This window comes from Lissotriton helveticus, chromosome 7, assembly GCF_964261635.1.
Source record: "Lissotriton helveticus chromosome 7, aLisHel1.1, whole genome shotgun sequence".
Classification (NCBI taxonomy): Eukaryota; Metazoa; Chordata; class Amphibia; order Caudata; family Salamandridae; genus Lissotriton; species Lissotriton helveticus.
The window spans coordinates 624,026,895-624,048,759 of NC_136068.1; positions in this window are offsets into that span (position 1 = coordinate 624,026,895).

A 21,865-nucleotide genomic window follows, 5' to 3' on the forward strand; every position below is an offset into this window, starting at 1 on the left:
AACCAAAACCCTCTGAAACGTGTTCTTATCTTTAGTACACCCCGTAACCTTGTAAAATTAGAGACCAGTGAAATTTAGATGATGGATGGGACGTTTAAAAGTACACCCCATCCTTTCACCCAAATTTACACTATTCACGCGAAGATTAACAACAATGTAATTCCCTTAGTTTATAGTTTGCTACCTGATAAACAAACTGCAACCTACACTGAACTTTTATCAGTAATTAAAAGCAAAACATCAAATAAAAGTCCTAGGAAAATCATTATTGATTTTGAATTTGCAATGATTAATGTAATCACCAAAACGTACGCGGATACCCAAATTCAGGTATGTTTTTTTCATTTTTCCCAGGCATTTTGGTGTAAACTTCAAAAAACATCCCTGGTTGCAGATTATTCAACAGATAGCAAATTACAGTTTGAACTAAAAAAACTAACTGCTCTTTGCTTTGTTCCTCCTGAAAGTGTAGATGAATACTACACTGCAATTACAGAGTCTGAATTTTTTAATGAGAACGAAGATAAATTGGCACCCTTACTAAATTATTTAGAAGACACATAGATTGGGCATCTAAGCAGGTCTGGTCGCAGGAGGAAGCCACGATTCCATGTGGAGTGGTGGAACTGCTACACAAGCAAAAACAAACAATGCCATAGAGGGATGGCATAACTCCTTCAACCATACAATTGGAAAACCTCACCCAAACTTCTATCATTTTTGGGAAACTTTGAAGAAGGAGCAAAGTTTCCAAGAAATGAGAATTTCTCAAACATTAACTGGTAGCCTAAACCCACGCATCTCCCAAAAGTCAAAACAAATGTCCGAGAGACTATTGGCTATTCTACAACTGTTTTCGTTGTGTGTGGCTTTAGACTACCTTGAGAATGTTGCTAACATTTTACATTTTTAAATATAATTTACACATTACTTTCCTGCTTTTACCTAAAAATGTTTTACTTTACAATTCAATTGGCATTAACATTTTTCCAAATTATTTTTTCAAATTAACGTCGGGTCAGCTTACCTGTAGTTGTCTTCTTTCTTTTTCTTCATCAGTTTTTCCCTAAAAAATATCAATTTTTTTGCAAAATCCAATTCCCCATGCAATCCAAGGATGTAAAAATATTTTTCTCATTTTTATTTTTTCTCAACAGTTCACCATAGTTGGGTTTTTAAAAAAAAAATTGTTTCTTTATTATAAAATGCATTGGATTTCTTTAAAACTATCTTCTATTATCGAATACAACTTGTCCCAAAAAAATGCTTCATTATTCTTCTTATTTAGAAAATAAAATCCAAATTGATCTGACAATCCATTTCTACAGATTGTTTTTTTATTGAAAAATACTTCTTCATTCAGCAAAAAATGTTCTTACATCCAAATAATAAAATTCATTTTTTTAATTTTAAAAAAAATGTTTTCCATTTTTTTCTATAAAACAATATGCATATAAAGTCAATCTTAGAAAAAAAAACAATTTTGAAATATTCCCACATCTTCATAATTCGACCCATAAAATAATCCATTTTGCACGAAATCCTTTTTTTAACAAAGTGCATTCTCAAATTATTCCAAAGTTCTGGTAATCCAAATTTTTTCAAACTCCATCCTTAAAATAAACCTAAGTCACCGAAATCCTTGTTCTAACCAAGTCAATTAGTAAAGTATTTCAAAGGCCACGAAATCCTTGATTTTCACAAGTCAATCACTATAAAAAAATCCTCAATTCCCTAAATCCTTCTTCATTCCAAGTCGATCACCAACATAATCCAAAATCCAGGAAACTAAAGATCTTTCAAACTCAATGACCAAATTAATTAAATGTACATGTATTCGATCTACTTTTAGATATTTTTTAACATTGGATTTTAAAGTCATACATCCTAAAATAACATTTACAATCAAATTTTTTGAAAACAATACTTTATTTATAGACCTTAATCTATCATTTCTAGCGACCTGACAACGGCATACTCTACTTACATGATCGGCAACATACTGAAAATACAACATTAACATTACAAAAACCATATGCAACTTCTCCTTATCCTTTCTTTACAATATATGTATTCTTTTAACCTTTCCAATGTTTATAAATAAAGTTTAAATTGTATCTTACCTGAGCGCAGTTCTGCTTCCAGCTGCTTCATCCTTCGACTCTGTCCAAAATGGCCGTTTGAATACACGTTTACGCGTCGACGTCATCAGGGGCTACAAAGATGAAAAAAGGACTATTTAATATTATTTTTCAAATAAATGAATGAAACTTTTTTATTATAAGTTACATGTATAATAATATAATTTAAAAATATTCAAAAAATTAATCAAAATATTCTCTTCAATTTTTTTAATAATTTTTTTTTACAGTATCGACTCATTGTATTATTAAATATTAGTTTTTTAAATTTCACTTATTTAATATATTTTATTTGATCGATATGTATTATTAATGCAACTTACCTCTATTCTTCTCCCATTTCTTTTCCATCCTGCTTGCTTATTATGGTAAATTACCTTCTAAAGAAGTTCCGCGTGATTCGTAACAACAGCTATGGAAATAAATAAAGGACATTACTCTCCATTGAAATCAATTGAATAGCATGGGAAATACTCCTTCATATTTTGAAATAAATACTTTATATATTTTTAAAAATAAATATTTATTTTTCTTTTATGTATTTTTTTACTTCTTTTTTACATTTTTTTATTTTTTCTATTTTTTTCTAAAAAATTAATATACTTTTTTCAATATATAAATATTATAGTTTTTTCACGACTATTAATTAATACTTGAGTATTATACTTGAGTATTAATATAATCGTATCCCTTTTTTCATGTAACTTTTTTAATTATTTTGTTTTTTAAATCTTTTTTATATATTTATTTTTTAACCTTTTTTTCTCGACTATTAATTATTACTTGAGTATTCATTTATTAATATTCCTTTTTTCATTTAACTTCTTTTTGAATATGATTTTTATAATATTATTTTTTTACATTACTTTTACATTTTAAAAGATAATAAATTACTTTTTTTATTAGAAAATTTATTTTAAAAACATTATTTTTTTTAATTTAAAAATAATATTCTAATTGACTTCAAAATAAAATTTCATTTTTTAATCTTTTTTGTAATATTAAAAAATAATAATCATTTTTTATATATTTATTTTTTAACTTTTTTCTCGACTAATAATTAATACTTGAGTATTAATTTATTCATATTCCTTTTTTCATTTAACTTCTTTTTTAATATTATTTTTATGATATTTTTTAATTATTTTTATTTTTTAAAAGATAAATTATTATAATTATTTATGATAAAAAAATTATTTTAAAAACTACATTGTTACTTTTTTTACTTTAAAAATAATATTCTAATTGACTTCAAAATAAAATTTCATTTTTAAAAAAAATAATAATTTATAAAAAATGTAATGTAAAACTCTTTAAAAGCATAACATTAATTGTTACTTTAGTATTAAAATAATCAACATTATTTAAAATATTTTTAATTTTTATTTAAATTTTTATCTACCAAAAAAGTACATACTTAAAAATTAGTATTAATTTAATCATTATCATTTATTATATTTTTTTATATTTTATTAAATGTAATATATTTATAATAAATAAATAAAATTCAAAGTAGCAAAAAAAGATACAAAATAAATGTACTTACGTTGTAAAGACTTGCGTTGTAATAACATCTGCGTTGTAATGGCATGCGTTGTAATGGCATGCGTTGTAAAGGCACTTGCGTTGTAAAAGATTAGTTGTAAAGGTAGTGCCTTGTAAATGTTGCGTTGTAAAGGATGTTTCCCCTCAGAGCAGACCACCTCTTGCAATTGCAGGGTCAGGATCTACACCCCCTCCTCCAGATCCTGCCCCTTCATGACTGGAGATTGAGTTATTTCTCGCTCTCTCTCACCGGATGAGATGGGTGTTATTTTATCGTCCAGAAGACACTCAACCAAATCTGTCTATGCTGGTAGGTGGGCTAAATTTGTGAAATGGTGTAGAGAAAAATCCATTGATCCCTTAAATACCCATTTTTTCAGATGTTCTGAGTTTTTCTCCTTTCTTAGTGCAACTGGGTTGCGCAGTGGCAACTGTTAAAGGCTTCTTATCTGCCTTGTTGTCTTTTCTTTATTTGCCAGATCAACCCTCTTTGTTTAAATCTCCTATAGTTATGAGCTTCATTAAGTGTCTCACTAATAGGTTTCCTCCCACTCCCTTTATTATGCCTCAGCGGGATTTGTATCTAATTGTTACATTTTTTATGGATTCGCCCTTTGAACCGTTGCATAGTTGTCCTTAGGTTTCTCGTATTTAAAACTACATTTTTGTTTGCAATCACTTCCGCTAGGAACGTGAGTGAATTTCAGGCTCTTGGTTCCAAGCCTCCTTTTACATCTATCCATGCAGATAAGATGGTTCTTAGGACCAGAGCTGCTTTCCTGCCTAAGGTGGTAACTCCATTCCACTTGGGGCAGTCCATCACTTTACCTACTTTTTATCCTCCTCCTCCCCCTTCTAAGGAGAAGGAGAGACTTCATCGCCTTGACCCTAAAAGGACGGTGAGTTTCTACTTGGACAGAACCAAGGATTTCAGGCTTGATGATCAGTTCTTCATAGGATGTATGGGCAAGATGAAGGGCAAGGCTGTCCAAAAAAGAATGTTGTCCAGGTAGATGATCCTGTGCATCAAGATCTGCTGCTCCTTGGGCAAGAAGCAGACCCCCTGAAGGCATTGTTCTCATTCTACCAGAGCTAAATCTTTTGCTTTGGCTAGAGGTGTCCCTGTGGTTGACATATGCAAAGTGGCTACTTGGACCTCCCTCCACACTTTTGCAAAGCACTATGGCTTGATTCGGCGGTGAGAAAGGACAGCCATTTTCTCTTGTTCTGTGTTGCAGGATTTATTGGTGCAGGCAGGCACCCTGCTCCGAGAGCGGAACTGCTTGGGAATTCAATTCAAAAGGTGAGAAATCCACAGGCAGATGTATCCATCAGAAGAACAAGTTACTTACCTTCGATAACTCTTTTTCTGGTATATGCCTGTGGTTTCCTCACTGTCCCACCCATCTCCCTCTTGCCTGTCTGCATATACCTAAAATGTATTCATTTTTATTTTATGTGATTTATGACTTGAATCCTGAGGTTAATTGGAATTGGAAAATATTTATGATGCAGAATTTCCATATTTGGTTGTGTTTTGTGTGCTTACGTGAAGGTTGTTGGTTCACCTGTTTTGCCTAGAAGGCATGGAAAAAATGGGTGGAGGTGACGTCAGCACGCCGATGAGGTCTTCTTATGGGTCTGATGATGTCACGTGGAGTCGCATACCGAGCCGTTCCATTGTGACATCCTCGTTGATGTGGGAGAGCTGAGGAGAAACGTTTCAGTGGAATGCTGCGCATTAGGGTAATTCAAAAGGCGAGTAATCCACAGGCAGATAATGTATCCACCAGAAAAGGCGTTACCGAAGGTAAGTTACTTGGGCATTGTGCTCACCGGACTAATGTCCTCACCTTTTGAATAATTGAACTTGTGTCTTCTGCAGTTCCTTTCTTGGAAGGTAACTTTCATTGTAGTTATATCTTCCTTAAGGAGAATTAGAGAAATTCATGCATTAACCATTGAAGAGCGGAACTTTCAAGTTTTCCAGGATAACGTTAGTCTATTTACAAACCTAAAATGTCTCCCAAAGGTCATTCCTCCCTTCCACCTGACTCAAACGTTAAATTTACATGTCTGTTGTCTGAAACCAGAGAACATGGCAGAAAGGGCTCTTCGTACATTTGATGCTAAAAAAAGAATTTGTACTACATAGAAAGAACTCTGGCTTTTAGAAAGGCACAACAGCTACTTGTAGCTTTTTCAAACCCTAGGAAAGCTAATGCCATCTCAAAAGCTAGAATTGCAAGAAGGATTGTAAAATATGTTTACAGATTTGCTATATGAAGGCTAAAAAAGCTATTCTAAGAGCTCATTCCATAACACAAAAAGATACTTCATTGGCTCTCTTAGGACGAATCCTTTTAACAGACATTTATGAAGCGGCTACTGGGAGAAACCCTCACATGCAGTATTGTTTTGTAAATGTGGATGATCATGCCAGACAATCTCTTGTAGGACAAACATTTTTATGCACATTATTTCAAACAACTGCACAATCTAATTTCCGATAAAAAATTTTAAAACTTTTTCGCCACTTGTATGGGTGGGCATAGTGCCCGCGACAGTAAAAGACCCCTTGCCACCCCACCCCCCCTTGTAAACCTCAAACTTTGGGCTTAAAAACGCACATTGCAAAGGACTTCCATTGTCCTTTGTTTGATTCACTCCTGTTGCAAGAGCTAGGCCCAGCTGCAAAAGTGGGATAGCATGTTTGAGACAAGTGGAGGAACGCTGAGTGTTACAAATTTTTGGGGATCCCTCTAGATTGCACACATTTCAAGTACAGAAAAGCAAGGAGAATGTATGATTTTTGGCTAGGTTTGCAGGGCATTGTGGGAATGAAAATGTCATGGAATTAGTGCAAGGCACACCACCCAGGGCTCCCATCAATGTGTAGTTTAAAAAGAAATCTTTCGTTTGTGTTACCCGAGCATGGGCCCGAATAATGAAGCCATTCAGCATGGCAATCAAGAGGAGATTTATATGTATCCCTACTCTGCCAGTTCATATGTCAAATCAAAACTACAGCCAGAAGAATTCCAATTTCCTCTTGCTTGCTGTGGGATTAGGGATGCTTTGGGCCCCAGGTGGGCAGAAAAACTATTGGGGCTTTTATTCCGTTCTATCTAGTAAGCTTTCTTTGCCCCTTTCCCCTGGGGGACAGATTTGAAGTAAACACACCTCATCTTCCCCCCCCCCCCCCCCCCCCCAGGAGGGACAGAAAGACTGGTTAGTCTGTGCGAGGCGCAGGCCATAACTGGGGGTGCGGGAGGTCAGTCCTCCCAAAACTCTCCTGAGATTTCTACCCCTGGGGGGCATATGGGGGTAAACACCCCGTTTCTGGTTGAGGAGGGGGGGGCAGAAAGGCTGATATGACTAAGGTGAGGAGGCCCGAAGCAAGCCCTGTTGTATGCTTGTGACATGCCTGATATGATGGAAGAGTCCCCTACCTTTTATTTTTGTACATAGTATGTAATATTGTTCATCGTTTTGAATATGTTTTTCTAAAACAGAGTTGTTCGTTGGAACCAAATAATAAAAGCTATTAATCAGCTCCTAGCCTTGAATTACTTCTTCAGGCTTTGCTTTGAAGCGTGTTAATCATTTTTGCATCAGTACTGGCATTCTCATATTGTTCTTTTGGATATTGGCTCAGCCATACTGATTAGAGCCTTCCCCTTGTAGTTTTTTGGCTGAAAATAAAACCGGCATTATTTTTTTTGGAAGCATTTAATGTTCCTGTACAGAGGTTGACCCATTGACGTCCTCCGCACTATGAAGATAGTGCAGAGGAAGTCGGCGTGTTAAAAGGTTAAAAAAAAAGAAGTATGTTTTTTGAAGCGCATATGGCATAACATCTAAATTAATTCTGCACTCTATTTCACAGTAAGCAACATTTCTGCAACCTGTTTACAGCCAATATCGGCCTACACACCAGCCCTCCTGGAGCAACATACATGCAGCATAAATAAGCAGACAAGACAACTTTTTGTTGGAGAAAATTAGCTGCAGGTTTATTAGCATACACATATGCCAACACGGTGGGTTATCTTACAGGCGATCCAAAGGCAAGCCGCCCCTCGCGGCCTACCACCTGAAGGGCCAACTTGCATCGTGGCCTTAGCCAATCGTTGCTTCACGGTTGTGGTGAGGGATGGCCACTCCCACTTCCGGTGAACCATTGGTCCAACCTCTTGCTCACGCCCGCCCCCTACGAGGGGTGGAGCGTTCTAGCGACCCCCGGTTGTACAGGTTTCAAACCGCCAGTAGGATAGCGGGGCGCCGTCGCACCCCAGGGTCCACCGCACAGACTTCCTGGGGATATTAGGCCTCAGCACCCTTTGTGCTCCTGAAGAGGGTACCCCGGAGTACCATTCCGACTCTGGATCGCCCTGTAACTCCGCCTGCAACACAAATAAGAAGATTAGAACACATGTCCCCCCCACCCTGTAAACGCCGGGTACGCGGAAGGGAGGGAAACGGCGACAGGGTGAGGGGACCAAGAGGACGCCAGGTGGGCGGAAGAGGAATATATACCTCTCCCCACCCCCACCCGGAAGTGACAGGACCCTAGTAGGGTCGCGAGACACTGGGCTGCCCCGTGTGCCATCTTGTGGCACTAAGGGGGCCGCCCTCTTATGTGTGTCCCCTGCGGGGACGTGTCGGTTGGCCCGCATAGTGCCAATAATCGGCCCACACACCAGCCCTCCTGGAGAAACATACATGCAGCATAAATAAGCAGACAAGACAACTTTTTGTTGGAGAAAATTAGCTGCAGGTTTATTAGCATACACATATGCCAACACGGTGGGTTATCTTACAGGCGATCCAAAGGCAAGCCGCCCCTCGCGGCCTACCACCTGAAGGGCCAACTTGCATCGTGGCCTTAGCCAATCGCTGCTTCGCGGTTGTGGTGAGGGATAGCCACTCCCACTTCCGGTGAACCATTGGTCCACCCTCTTGCTCACGGCCCCCCCCTACGAGGGGCGGAGCGTTCAAGCAACCCCCGGTTGTACAGGTTTCCAACCGCCAGCAGGATAGCGGGGCGCCGTCGCACCCCAGGGTCCAACGCACAGACTTCCTGGGGATATTAGGCCTCAGCACCCTTTGTGCTCCTGAAGAGGGTACCCCTGAGTACCATTCCGCCTCTGGATCACCCTGTAACTCCGCCACAGCCCTGGGTGTGGCGACCGTCGCAGCCAGGGCCCCCCACCAAGGCCGGCTTTCTTACTTACGTCCTGCTATATCTAGGACCTCTCCCCTACTCACCAAGAAGCAGTCCATGCTTATACTGGGCAGGTGTACCCCTCGTTCAAAACACACCCAGAGGAGTTGGCGAGTAGCACCCATGTCTAATGAGGCCAAGACTCCTCTGCCCAGGTAAAGTACGCCTAGCGCAGACTTCCTGCGCGCAAGCTCCAACGCCTCCCCTGCCAAGCTCCCAGCCTCAGGAGCCAGGGGTGATTTCCTGCCACTGACGTTTACCTGTCCCCCACTGGGTACTAAATCGCCCTGTGTGGTCATTGTGGTCCTCATCCCTGATTATACCTTGTCACTAAGACCATACAACTTCATAAGTACAATTATCCCTGGTGCCCATCGAAATCGTGGCACGCCTGAATGAGGGAATAAGAGTAAGGTGTCCTACAATAAGCACTGCACCCTAACTTGAAGGGCAAACCGACAAGTGCCCGGACCCTGTATCCACCTACAAATACCAAGTTGGTGTGAAACTACCAGATAGAGTGACAAGTGGTAGGCTATAATCCTAAATGGTGGCTTCGCTGGGACCCAGCTGTGTCCCCGCCAACGCTGCATCACACACTTCGGCCCTATATGGCATAACCTGTCCCTCAAAGGCACCTACAGCCTGATCCCCCCGCTGACTTTGTGAGGCGGTGGAGGGCACAGCGCTCCCCGTCTGGGTTTCTAATCTATCTCTCCCTTTCAGGCTCCACTAGTGAGAGCAGCTATCCCTGTCCTGGCGGGGCATACCAAGGTCCAGTTCCCACCTGAGGAACTAAGCTGCCCTGGGTAAAGTGGCATGGAAACGGGTGTCCAAGTGTATCCTAAGACTAAAACAGAACACTTGACCCTACCTAGGCATTCGGACCGCCAAAACAACCTTCTCCCAAAATTGTAGCCGAGTACTGTTGACCCCACAGACTCCTTAGGTTGTTGCACCACAACCTACAATTACTTGCAGCTCCCACTAATGCTTAGCTCCTTGGCTCTTGAGCAGGAGATAAAGACTGCCTCGAAAGGACTAGCGCATCCAACGCTTGGTGCATGCTTGCCTTACATGGAATCACCTAGGGTGAGCAAGCCCCTGCCTGGCCGCAAACTTAACTAAGCCCCTGCGGAACTCACCTGCCAGTGAAGGCCACCTCCTTGGGATAACGTCCCATAACCCAAGGCTTACCTATTAGGCATGACACTAATTGTCCCCAAATGCTTATAAGGCTGGTAGGGACCTACTTAGGCAATCTCCCTTCGCGTGCACCTGTGAAGGGAAACTATAATGTCTTTTTCTTGACCCGTCGCCCCGAAAGGGCACTGCACCCCAACTTATAAAATAGCTGACCGCAACAGCTACTGCCTGCCTAAAGACCGGGCCAAATAGTCTGTCTGGGAGGAACTTGGGAATCCAACTCATGGTGTATGCATGCACAGTACCCAAAACCCAAGATAGACCGCCCACTGTCTGGCCGCTAACTTCTCAGACCTGAGTAAAAGGCCAGGATGTGTTTAGCTTAGGCATGTCCCTTCTTACACTGTGAACAGTATCTCCTTGTGTAAATCACATGTATAATTCGTCCCCCCTTAGCATGGTACGGGTGGACCCTAAGAAGCTTTAATCAAGCAACGTAAGCAACTGAATGTATGATGTGCCACTAGGGGAACTGTTACTTCATAACTCGAAATGCCCGGGGTGTGGAGGCTGCAACTGGGACCTTACTTTGGTACAGGAATAACCATCTAGTAAAGTGCTGATAGTTGAAAGACTTACCAGTGGAACTGGCCGAGGGCCCTCCACTGCGTGTCAACCTAAGCTGATGCAGGATATATTGAAGATATTGTCTGCCCCCATCCTGACCCTACAAGAAAAAGAGACAAAACTAACGCCTACCTGGCCAATAATGAACCAACTTCAGTCCAGCGGAATTAGAAAAGATAGAGTCTTATTTGATCAAGCCGGACCGAAAGCGGAGCCAGAATGGAAGGTCCTAGTGGGGTCAGCTGGGGGAGGTAAGAGTGGCTAAGTCAGGCCCAAAATTCTGAGCAAATAGATCCCGCATCACCAAATTACCACTGGGCCTGAGTATAAGAAACTGGTGATGCAGCCAAAGTGAATGACTCAGCGAGGGCCAAAAGTCACTGTAACGGAAGTCCAGGCTTGACAAAGCGGTTGCCCCTGATCACCTGGACAGGCCCTCTCCCCTGCTATGAGCAACCCTATAGTGTGCCACCAGTCCTGACCTACAGTTAACTACTGGAGAAGGCCACTGGGCCCCCCCTAATGCTTACCATCCCAGAATTCTGCCAAAGTATCCGTGCGGATATTCTTCCCGACATATGTGATTTGAGACCAGAGGCTGAAAGCGTAAAAAGAGGACAACTGAGTTAAAGTGAAAGGATGTTATGGCAATTGCACGACCGCTACACTTGAAACTACATCTACTTCTCCCCTACGAGAAGTTAGAACCGAGTTGCCACCTTGCCCACCACGAGCACTTAACCCGGAACAGCATTCAGGCTCCTGGCCCGAAGCAAGCCCTGGCAACTCCTGTTCCCACCTGTCCTTCTCGGAGTGGTGCCTGTGTACTTGATCCGATTGTCCTGAAATTAGAAAAAAGGTTACCCTCCAATCCTGGACGTGCTGACCCAGAACCCCTCACACTGGCCCCAGTGTGTTCGTCCCCTCTACCTGCTCCAAGCCCAGACAGGCCTTCCTACTGGGCGTTGTTGCATCAATATGGGACAGAACCCGTGCGTGTCTGGAAGAGAGAACAAATCCATGAAAACAGCCCCTAGTCAACCATGACCGGTAAGCCTATTGCTAACTCGATCACCCGGACCGAGCCCCCTCTTTGCGCGCCAGTCGCTGTACAAAAGGACACATTTAATTATTGCACCTGGGATGCATAATATGCTCAGACACACCTTAGAAAACAAACACATTGCAATATTATCACCGGGGATGCAGGGTATGTTCACACTCTGTCACTGCTTACCGAGAGCATACACCAGAATTGACAGAAAATGAATTGTTTGCCCCGGCACAACAGTTGTTAAAAAGCGAAGACATCCCATTAATGCACAGGGGGTACCTGTCCTGCTCAACTACCCCCAAAGTGTACCAATGATTACTTCCCGGGGGCGAAACCTGCGCAGCCCAACAACAGGGCCAGAAATGACTCCTGGAGAGAAAATGGGTGTCCCAGACCCTAGCTCACTGCCCCTCCCCAGTAAGCATGACCCTTATACCTGTAGATAGGTTGTGCGGCCCCTCATGTGAGTCGAGTGGTTATCCAACGCGGTTCCTGCATGAGACAGATTATGACATCCATTAGAAATCCTGCCCCCCCCACAATACGAACATCTATTCCCTGCCATGAGGCAGGGGTAGGCCATGCCCTCCCGATACCAAGGCAAGGCCTATTAGACATTTGCGAGAGCTAGCTTGTACGTATGGGTGTCCCAGACCCGAGCACATTCCCACAGTGTGCACTGACCCTGATACCTGTTGATCCTTCAGGTGGCCCCCCATGTGAATAGGGCAGGTCTCAACGTGGTTCCTGTAATTGGACAAAAAACAACCATTAGAACCCTGCCCCCTCATAAACCAATCTGTAATCCCAGCAATAAGACAATGGCCGCCAATGTCCACCACGCTACCACGACTAAGCCTGTTAGTCATTTACTAGGACTAATGTCCACATTAACTCCTTGTGCCTCCTGTACCTGAAGCAGTAGAGTAGAGGCAAGAACTAAGTCAATATCTTAATGCAGTCAGTAATGCCAAAGCACTTGGTGTGTGTGAAATAGAACAACATCTAACATGTCCTCCACCCTTCGATCTACGCACACCTCCTCCTCCCTGGGCTTACAAAGACCTCTAATATCTCCTCCTAAAAGACACTTCCAAGTTAAATTCACGCCCTCTCTGAGATATGGAGGAAGACCCATAAAAGAGAACGTTCCAATCGCCTCAACTATGAGTGTGTCTTCCCGGTGTGTTCGTGCTGCTAGAGTCTGCCAAAAGTTGCAGTTTAACCCCTCTAACTATAATAGGGCTCTTTAGAAATAAGCGCCCGTTCTTGTATTCTTGTACACACTGATTGCTCCCTCTTACAAAGCGTTTCCTTCTGGTATTTGCACAAGTGTCGCCATATCTTACGTAGCGTAAGTCCTTCTGCTGACCGTCCCAAGACTGCAGTACATCACCTCTACTTGTACTTACATGCTAAAAGAACTAGCTCACCTGACACTTTTCTTCCTGTAATGCCCCGAATGCTACTACTTATATAAAGTTCAAGTCAGTCACTTTGCTACAAGCAACCAGCGTTTGCTTGAAACCGTTCCCTTCTAGAGCCCTCAAGAAACTCCTTAGATCAAGTTGAGAGGCGCTACGACACCATCTGGTAAAGTCCACGCTACCAAAGGCAAAATACAGAGTGAACCCAAGCTTGCAAACTCTCAAATATAGCCCTCTAATATCAAGGGCGACCTATTGTTATAGAAACAGCTATGATCCTAGACAAAGAAAGTGCCCACCAGCGTGTTCAGTGGTTAGAGAGTCTGCATTGAAGTACCGTAGCTCTCATTTCGCTGAGGTAGGCTCTCTGATTCAACCCGCACACTTCACATACTACTTGGGACATACTGAATGCCACCTAATACCCAGAGTTAATTATCGCTGTATGAACAAGTGCCAGCCAAGCCTGCATAATGTATGTCCTAGTGATATGACTGCCCTGAAATGCAGTCTGTCACCTCTACTTGTACTAAACTGCTGGGCCGTAATCGCGCAACATGAGTACCAAAAACATAACGAATGGAGAAAACTACACCAGCGCGAAATAGCAATCCTGAGGAATTGCTGCTCCCCAATGCTTCCCATCCACCCGACTGTGGACCCAGCGGAGCCTGGCCTAGTCCCCGCTGGACAAACGGGGCGCGCGCGTGTCCTCCGCCCTGCTAACTGGCGCCGGAGTGGTAGATCGTCGTAGAGTCCCGGCACTTCCCTGCCTAGAGGGTCTCTAGGAGGCGCCAGTGCCGCAAGTGGGGCATCCTATAGAAAAGGGAGACATCAGAGGAAAAACGACCGCGGCACCCGCAGCCGTGAACGTGGGACCTAGTGAATATTGAGCACCTCGTGGAGCGCGCAACTGGCAGTGCCACCAGCCGGAGATGCTGAATGGTTGTAAGAAGAGAGTAAAAAGGCTAACGCGCTACTCGGGACCCAAGGCCAGCAATGCAAGCAGGTTGCCCAGAACAAGATGCAAAACAAAGACGGTGCTTAGCACACGCCCGGGTACTAGGCAGGGCATTCTAAAATAAGGGCGCCACAATTCTTAAACAAGAAATAAGCTCAGAAGAGGAGGCAGGGGCCTCATCCAAGTGGGCGCCATTTTTAAAATCATCAGTTGGCCCCCTAGGGGAGTGCGGGGTGCCAGGTCATGTGCCCCCTGAAATGGGGGGGCCCATGGACGTGGGAGCCAAGACGCTAAATGAAAAAACACTGCTGCTCCCCATTCCAGAACCAGGGGGAATAGCCACACGATATATTGGGTACCATGCAAGTCCAAGCACAACCGGAAGAAACCCCCTCCCACTATTGTTCAGAGAAAAGTAAATAACTTTAGCGCGTCCTCGACCATCAGTTAAGAGAGCGCATACTTGGTCACCGGTTACACACACCTACAGGCCGGGGTGGTCCTGCCAGAAGCAAGCGGACCGAAACAGGTCTAGGTACCCGCAACCCCGGTGGACCCGAGGTGGCCCAGGCCAAAGTCCAACAAGCTGTAGGAAACAGAAGCCAAATGAATACAGCATTCCACTACAGTCCTCCGCTCCACCAACTGAGCCGTCGAAGGCTCGAAGTACACCTAAACCTATCTCGCGTGCCCTACCGAAAATTAGCCAGGCTGCTGCGAGTCTCGCACCCAATAAAAGGCGCAAAAAGACCACCGCACTGAACCTGATGATAAATCGAGAATCGAGATCAAAAAATAGTACATCTCACAGGTGTCAATTTACCTCTTGAAACTATCCTCAGCTTATGACCCTTGAACACTAGAAAGTTCTGGTCCTATTGTGAAGCGCTCACCCTCCTGGTGGTAAGTTTGCGCTATGTAGCCCAAAATTGACATAAACCAAATAAATACCTAGCGAGCGCGCCAAAAGACCAGGCAACAGTGGAACCCCGTAAGGTAAACTGGAAGAAACGCTGACCCTTTGAAAAATGGCCACCAGAGGAGGAAGGGGGTGGAGGAGGCCGAACATGGCCGACGAGAAAGCGCGCCAATTTCCCCACCCCCAAGGACTAGTAAGAAAATGGCCGCTGAGCGAGGGCGCCAAAACAATACCACCTTGTCCACCACCTAACGCCATGATCGCCTCCCGCACGTGCAAAGATACCGCACAGAGGTTAGCCGGGGAGCGAAGGCGCTAGAACCTCAAAACATTTGCGAGTCTTACATGGAGCGATGAAAGTAATAGGAAATCCCTACACAACGTACGCTGAGCCCCAAGCTGACACGGGGTGGAGAAAACCAGGCCCGGTGTCACAGACACCCACAAATACAAGTCCCAGGATGCATTGGGCCGAGTGAAAAAACCACGCGGCAGATGTCATAACACCTGGCTCCGCTCAGCCCCACACACCCCCAGGCAGGCCAGCGTGACAGAACACACACGCCTCATAAATGAAAATAGCCCTCCGCTGCAAAAGGCTGTCCCCCCGGACTTTCCTGAGGCATGCCCAATACATTTGAAGAAGGTGCCCCCACCCCCGCTGGGGGGGGCACGAGGGCTTAAAGCACTGACATAGGCTATGTCCGATGCATGTCACCATTTGCCCTGCCGAGAACAGCCCCCGTAGGCCTTGCGAAAGCAGTGAAAATAAAACCCTAACCCCCAGAGGGTAAGACTCACCGCCAGAGACGCCACCCGGGGACCGGAGAAACAACAAATCACCGACGCCAGACCAGGCCTCTGTACGGAGAGAACAGAGGCACACCAAATGGCGACAGGGTGAGGGGACCAAGAGGACGCCAGGTGGGCGGGGGAGGAATATATACCTCTCCCCGCCCCCACCCGGCCGGAAGTGACAGGACCCTAGCAGGGTCGCCAGACACTGCCGCTGGCACCGCGACACGAAGGGGAGCATGGGGGGGACAGCGCCCTAGTCCCACACATCTGGCGAGCGTAGCCTGCAGCGCGCCCCCCTGTGCCGCCCCCCCCCCCCCCCCCCGGCCATCAGCCAATGGGGAGGGCTCTTCTGGGGACGGGGGAGGGCACGTCCAAAGGGTATATGACCTGGCCAGCAGCTAGGCTCGGCCTTTCTTTCCCGCGCCGAGGCTGCTCTGCGCTGTAATTCTCCCTCGGCTCTGCGCTGTTCTTTCCTGCTTCGTCTCCGGTCCGCCCGCCTGAGCGCTGCTGTGTCGTCGGGTCGTTGAGCCGTGTTGTCCTGCAAAGCCAGGTATGTGCCTCTCTTGCCTCCCCCCCCCGGCCATGTCCCTGGGTATGACCAGGTTGCACGTGGCCCCAGTGGTTAAACACCACGGGGGAGGGGGAGGTGGCCACGCTAGTCGTGTGTGCAGGCGGACGCGCCTTAAAAGACCATGGGATCGGGGCGGTGGGGGGAGGTTCAGCCGTCGGGCGAAATTCTGCAGCACTTCCATGTCGCACGGTATCGGTATCAGCCCTTCCTGGGGTTCGCTGCCAGGAGCGCGCCTAGTCTCGTATCACCCCTGGCGATGAGACTATGACGCCATCGATACTCAGCAAAGAGTCTAAACATCCTGCGATAATGGGCAAATGCTCGGAAACACTCGGTAAATATATGACCTGGCATCCCTAAACTATTTCTTCGATCGAAGCTACCGGTAACTACCTCCGTATTCTGGTTTGAAAGCATCTTGAGCCAGCGTGCAGCGGGCCGTGCACTGAAGCCCATGTAGCTAGAGTTTTTTAGGCTACAAAGCAAGGGGTCCGGGGTTCGATTCCTGGATCGGGGGCATAGCATTTTATTCAAAATCATAAAATTCCCAGCACGCAAAGCGCCCTTGGGTGGTTGATGTTGTTACAAATGACCCGAGCCCACTTGGCAGCTATCCTTCCCCAGGAAACAACCGAGACCACCAACGGTTCCCTGGGCAAACCCAAAGCACGCCGCCATAATCGCCCCCCCCATTTAAGGAAAGGTGGTCAGGGTCGCCTTCAGCATCGGGAGCCGAGCCGTCGCCTGCCCGTTCTCCTCCCCTGAAACGAGAGACCCGGCCTCTGCCTACAAGCATTTCCGGCGCTGACCCTGCCCTACCGCGCGTCTCCTACGGGATGGCAATTCTAAATTAGGCACTTGGTGCTTCCTACAGCAGGGACGGTATCTAACTAGAAGGGTTATGAAATGTGCGCACAGAACTGCTTGAACAACTCTGTTATTCCCGCTCTTTCGCAGAGGTTCGTTTATAATTAGCTATTTTATGCACTCCTCCATGCGTTTAAAATGCGCCTTTCATGCGAGCGTAATAACTTCAACCAGTTCTGGCTTTTTAGCCGACATCAAAGTGCATCCTACGACTGGCATTCGTGGTGCGATCCTCCCGGGCCGTGTAATTCATTGAACACCAGCCAGCTAGGGTGACTGGACGCGAGGGGTATATACACTGATAAAATGGGGTATATACACTCCTTAGAGTCTTGATTTATTATTTGTGTATTCAATTTTTAAACCAATATAAACTATTAATCATTGGTAAGTGGGTTGCAAATGCTTGTTGCCTTTCAGTTTTGAACTCGGCAGCGAATAATCACGGATTTCTTTTCCAAATTGTCTGTGGTAGTTTGTGTTAGTTTGGAAAATTCAAGTTGGTACAACTCACTCTGTAAGCACCACACACACGCCAGAGTAGAACGGAGTGAGTGAGATATGTCGCACAGTGATCACATCATAGTTGTGCACCGCAATTGACCTAAGCAGACATAATGATTTAATTAGCCGTGAGCTGGAGTCTTCCAAACCAGTAGATCGTCATTGTAAATGATTTTGAGACCATGTTTCGAGAGCTGCAGCCTGGATTTGATTCTGCCCAAGAAACATGAGAGATGGTAGTAGATGAAAGGCAAATGTGGCCGGAAAGGCCTGGCATTTCTCCTCATTCTGCCAGGTGCCAGCAGCCCGCAACTCTGTCTTGGAGTCTGGATGGAGCCCTGAATGAACGGTTTCAAAGGCGATAACTATTTTATGGATTTCTATCCACTTTAATAGTAGAGTGTAAAAGCGTTAACCGTGTTACACCCTGTCTCTCGTCGGGTGCATTATTCAAATCTTGCTCCGCGAATGCCCGGACGTGGCAGCACTGTCCGTCATACGTTCAAATTATAGGTCTGCAAAATGCGCACTGAGCGCGGAGAATTCAGTCGCAATAATGGTGTGCCCATCGAACCCTAATGTCCCGCGAGGGTCGCCGTCGGCTGGCTCAATTGGCCGCAGGAAGGGAGCTCCGAACATCTTTGTTGATGGCACAGGGGAAATTTCAAAGAATTCGTGCTAGTTTTGGCCACAGTTAACAAATTTCAGTGGGAGTTAATTTTCGATGGTTGGTGACTTCAGAACACTCAATCGGGTATTCAGTTACCAGAGGCTCGAAGACTACCAGCATTAGTTATGTATATGCTGTGGTCGGGTTAATTTGCGCTATAATTGATTTATGAGTCTCCCGTAGGCCCTGCTCACAACAGTATCATTGAGGGCTCTCTGAAGGTTGGACTGTGCCAAATATATTGGCAGTTCTGCGCGGCGGTTTTTACCTAGGGTACTGTTTAAAGTTACTTAAGGTAACTCAAGAACACAATAGATACCCTAGCACCCTCTTTCATTTGAATAGTAGCTCTTACTTTGCTATACCGATGCATTTATAGTTAAAATCCAGTTTGCCGCATGTTTCATGGAAGGTGGGTAACCATGGTTGTGCACAATGGCCCTTATCTACCGTGGGACCGTGAATACCCCCAAGGTCACACATGTTAGGAATATAACTTCAATAAGGTACGGCAAACTCACTGCTTCCATATGGCTACAATTTGCATGCCTGGGGAAGCTGTACAGATGCTTCAGAAGAGCACGGGACTGGTAAGAGGCATGCCTGTGACTTTGTTCACTCTAGACATAGTGCAGGCACTGTAAGATTGCCAGATGTCGTTTTCTGTCCACAGTTCTCCGAGTCTTACAGCAACTCAGGCTCCTGGCATTCTTCCCACAACAGTGCATATGCTGCGCACCACAAAGAAGATATGCCCCTAAGCCAGTACAACCGCGAGCATTTTAGCGGGCCTGGGGAAGATACATTTTAGGGGTCTCAGTAAAAAACAAAGTTAAATAGGATCGCCATGAAGTCTGGGCGAATCAACTAGGGCCTCCAGATCAGAGAGCAGGTGGGACCCACACTTATTCCGAGCGCTCGTCAGTTGGGTCCGCTGGGCGGCTCTGGGGGGGGGCCATGGCCGGCCATGCGTTGCGCTCGACAGCTAAGCCCGCTAGGCGCTTCTGGGTGGGGTAGGATGCCGCCGCCATTGCCGGCCACGCGTTTGCCCGCCGCCATTGCCGGCCACGCGTTGCCTTAGCCGGCCGCCATTGCCGGGGCTTTGTCACGCGTGTTGCGTGCTAGCAAATCATGAGCGGATTATGACACGATAGGTGTCTTATATTAATTGATTAATGCGTTATATAGCGTGATCATTACCCCAAGAGGTCAGAGCGCTGTACAAAAAGGACCAGTTGTGCGCTAGTAGATTATAACACGACTCGTGTCTTATTATTAGTTTATTTATGCGATTAGATGCGCGAACATTACCCGAAGAGGTCTGATTCGCGAGCTTTACCCGAAGATGTCTGAGCGCGGTACATAAGAACCAGTTGCGTGCTAGCGGATTAGAACACGATACGTGCCTTATATTAGTTGATTTATGCGATTAGATGCGTGAGCATTACCCGAAGATGTCAGAGGCGCGAACATTACCCTAAGATGTCAGAGCTTTGTCCGACTTCTGGCTTTTATCCTGTCCAATTGAATACTTCCAGACTCTACCTGCCATATGAGCGTTGTCCCTTAAGGGGCCAATCACTTAATCTCCTCGGGCTACCACAAATGGATGTGTTCATAGGTATCGTAACGGGTGCACATGTCAGGTAAAGTGCTCCAATACTATCCGTCAACTTGCGTGTAGGAGGCAGGCATCAATTCCAGATTCACAAGAAACTGTGTGTCACGAACCTCACCTCAGGCTACGTAGTAGCCAATGAATTTGGCCGCACTGACTCATGGCTGTTTTCTTTGTATCCGATTACATGCCCCGGCCCAAGTTGTGTGTGTTGGAGTGGGAGTAAGGGGTACGTCCCCTGACGCAGCTTCGCGTTTGCCATATCTGGCCGCCATTACCGGCCATGCGGCATTGCTGGGTCTTTGTTACCCTTTTAGGCCTTCCCTTCGATACGGGTTTCTCTGCGACACGGGTTCTCCCTCCATTGTGTTGCGTGTTCTGGGACTCGTACTTCTGGGCTCCAACGGCGCGCACGAAACGGTGATTGGAGGGATGGATACGGTCAAAGTTGGGCAGATGTGCGAGCGGCAAGTCCTGTACATTATTGGTAAGCCCATTATGCACCTGCCATGAGCAGGATGCGGCTGATCCGCTGTTGCCCCGCGTCGTCTGTTGCCTCGCGTCGTGTTAACGTCGGCCCATCGCGCCTAAGGTATGTGGCTTCCAACTAGCCTCCTTCGCAGAGAGCTCGATAGCGAAGTCCGCGGGCTGTATGGGGTGGTGCCAGATCCGGTCGCCATTACCGGCCATGCGTTTTGCCATATCCGGCCGCCATTACCGGCCTGCGGCATTGCTGCTCCTTCGTACTCTTTTTGGCCTTCCCTTCGGTACGGGTTTCTCTTCGATACGGGTCCTCCCTACATTGTGTTGTGCACTCTGGGACTCGTAGTTCTGGGCTCCAACGGCGCGCGCGAAACGGGGACTGGAGGGATGGATCGGTCAAGTGTGCTAATGTCGGGTGGCAAGTCCTGTATATTATTAGTAAGCACATAATGTATCTGCCACGAGCAGGATGCGGTTCAATTTGTATGGTAGCCTCCAGCTAGCAGACCACCAAAACAGATGTTCTGTGGGCCTGAGGTGATTTGGGCGATGGAATGCACATTCTCATGGGCGAGTTGTAATGTTTAAGTTATATAGTCTGAAACTGATCGAGTGTAAGAAGCGAATGGCCAAATAATTCATGGGCAGGAGCACCAAGCGGCGTTTTAAACTTCTGAAACAGCACTACATATGGCTGGTGTTTGCCAAGGAAGCTCACCACAGGGATCACGTTAACTGAGAGTGTTCACTGCAGTTTTCTCATTATCCAGATGAACCTGGCAGGCGCAGGACAGCCGCTTACAGAGAAGTAATTGTTTTAGCGCATTATGTTCAATATGGTAGTTGGTTTCGATCCTGAAAACAAAGTGCTCTACCAGGAGCCACAGCCACTTGCGTGCATGGTCGGCAGTCTTTCAATTGCTTGAGGTCAGCTTTCATTCATTTAATTATTTAGGCGTTTTGATATAGCGCAGACTTTACCCGAAGGCGTGAGAGCGCTTCACAATAGGAACAGTAAATGACTGGGCAAAAGCGGAAAGTGACGTGGGCAAGTTACATGAGTACCACACTCGGGTGCAAGGATAATACGGCAATAAAGGGCAAATACCGCACAGGGACTGGTAAGAGGCATGCCTGTGACTTTGTTCACTCTAGACATAGTGCAGGCACTGTAAGATTGCCAGATGTGTTTTTCTGTCCCTGTACTTACCCATATAACGATTTGACAATCTCTGCAGTAGCACAGCTGTACCAACCCTATGATCCTGCAGTTTGAGACAATCTCAGCAGTAGCACAGCTGTACCAA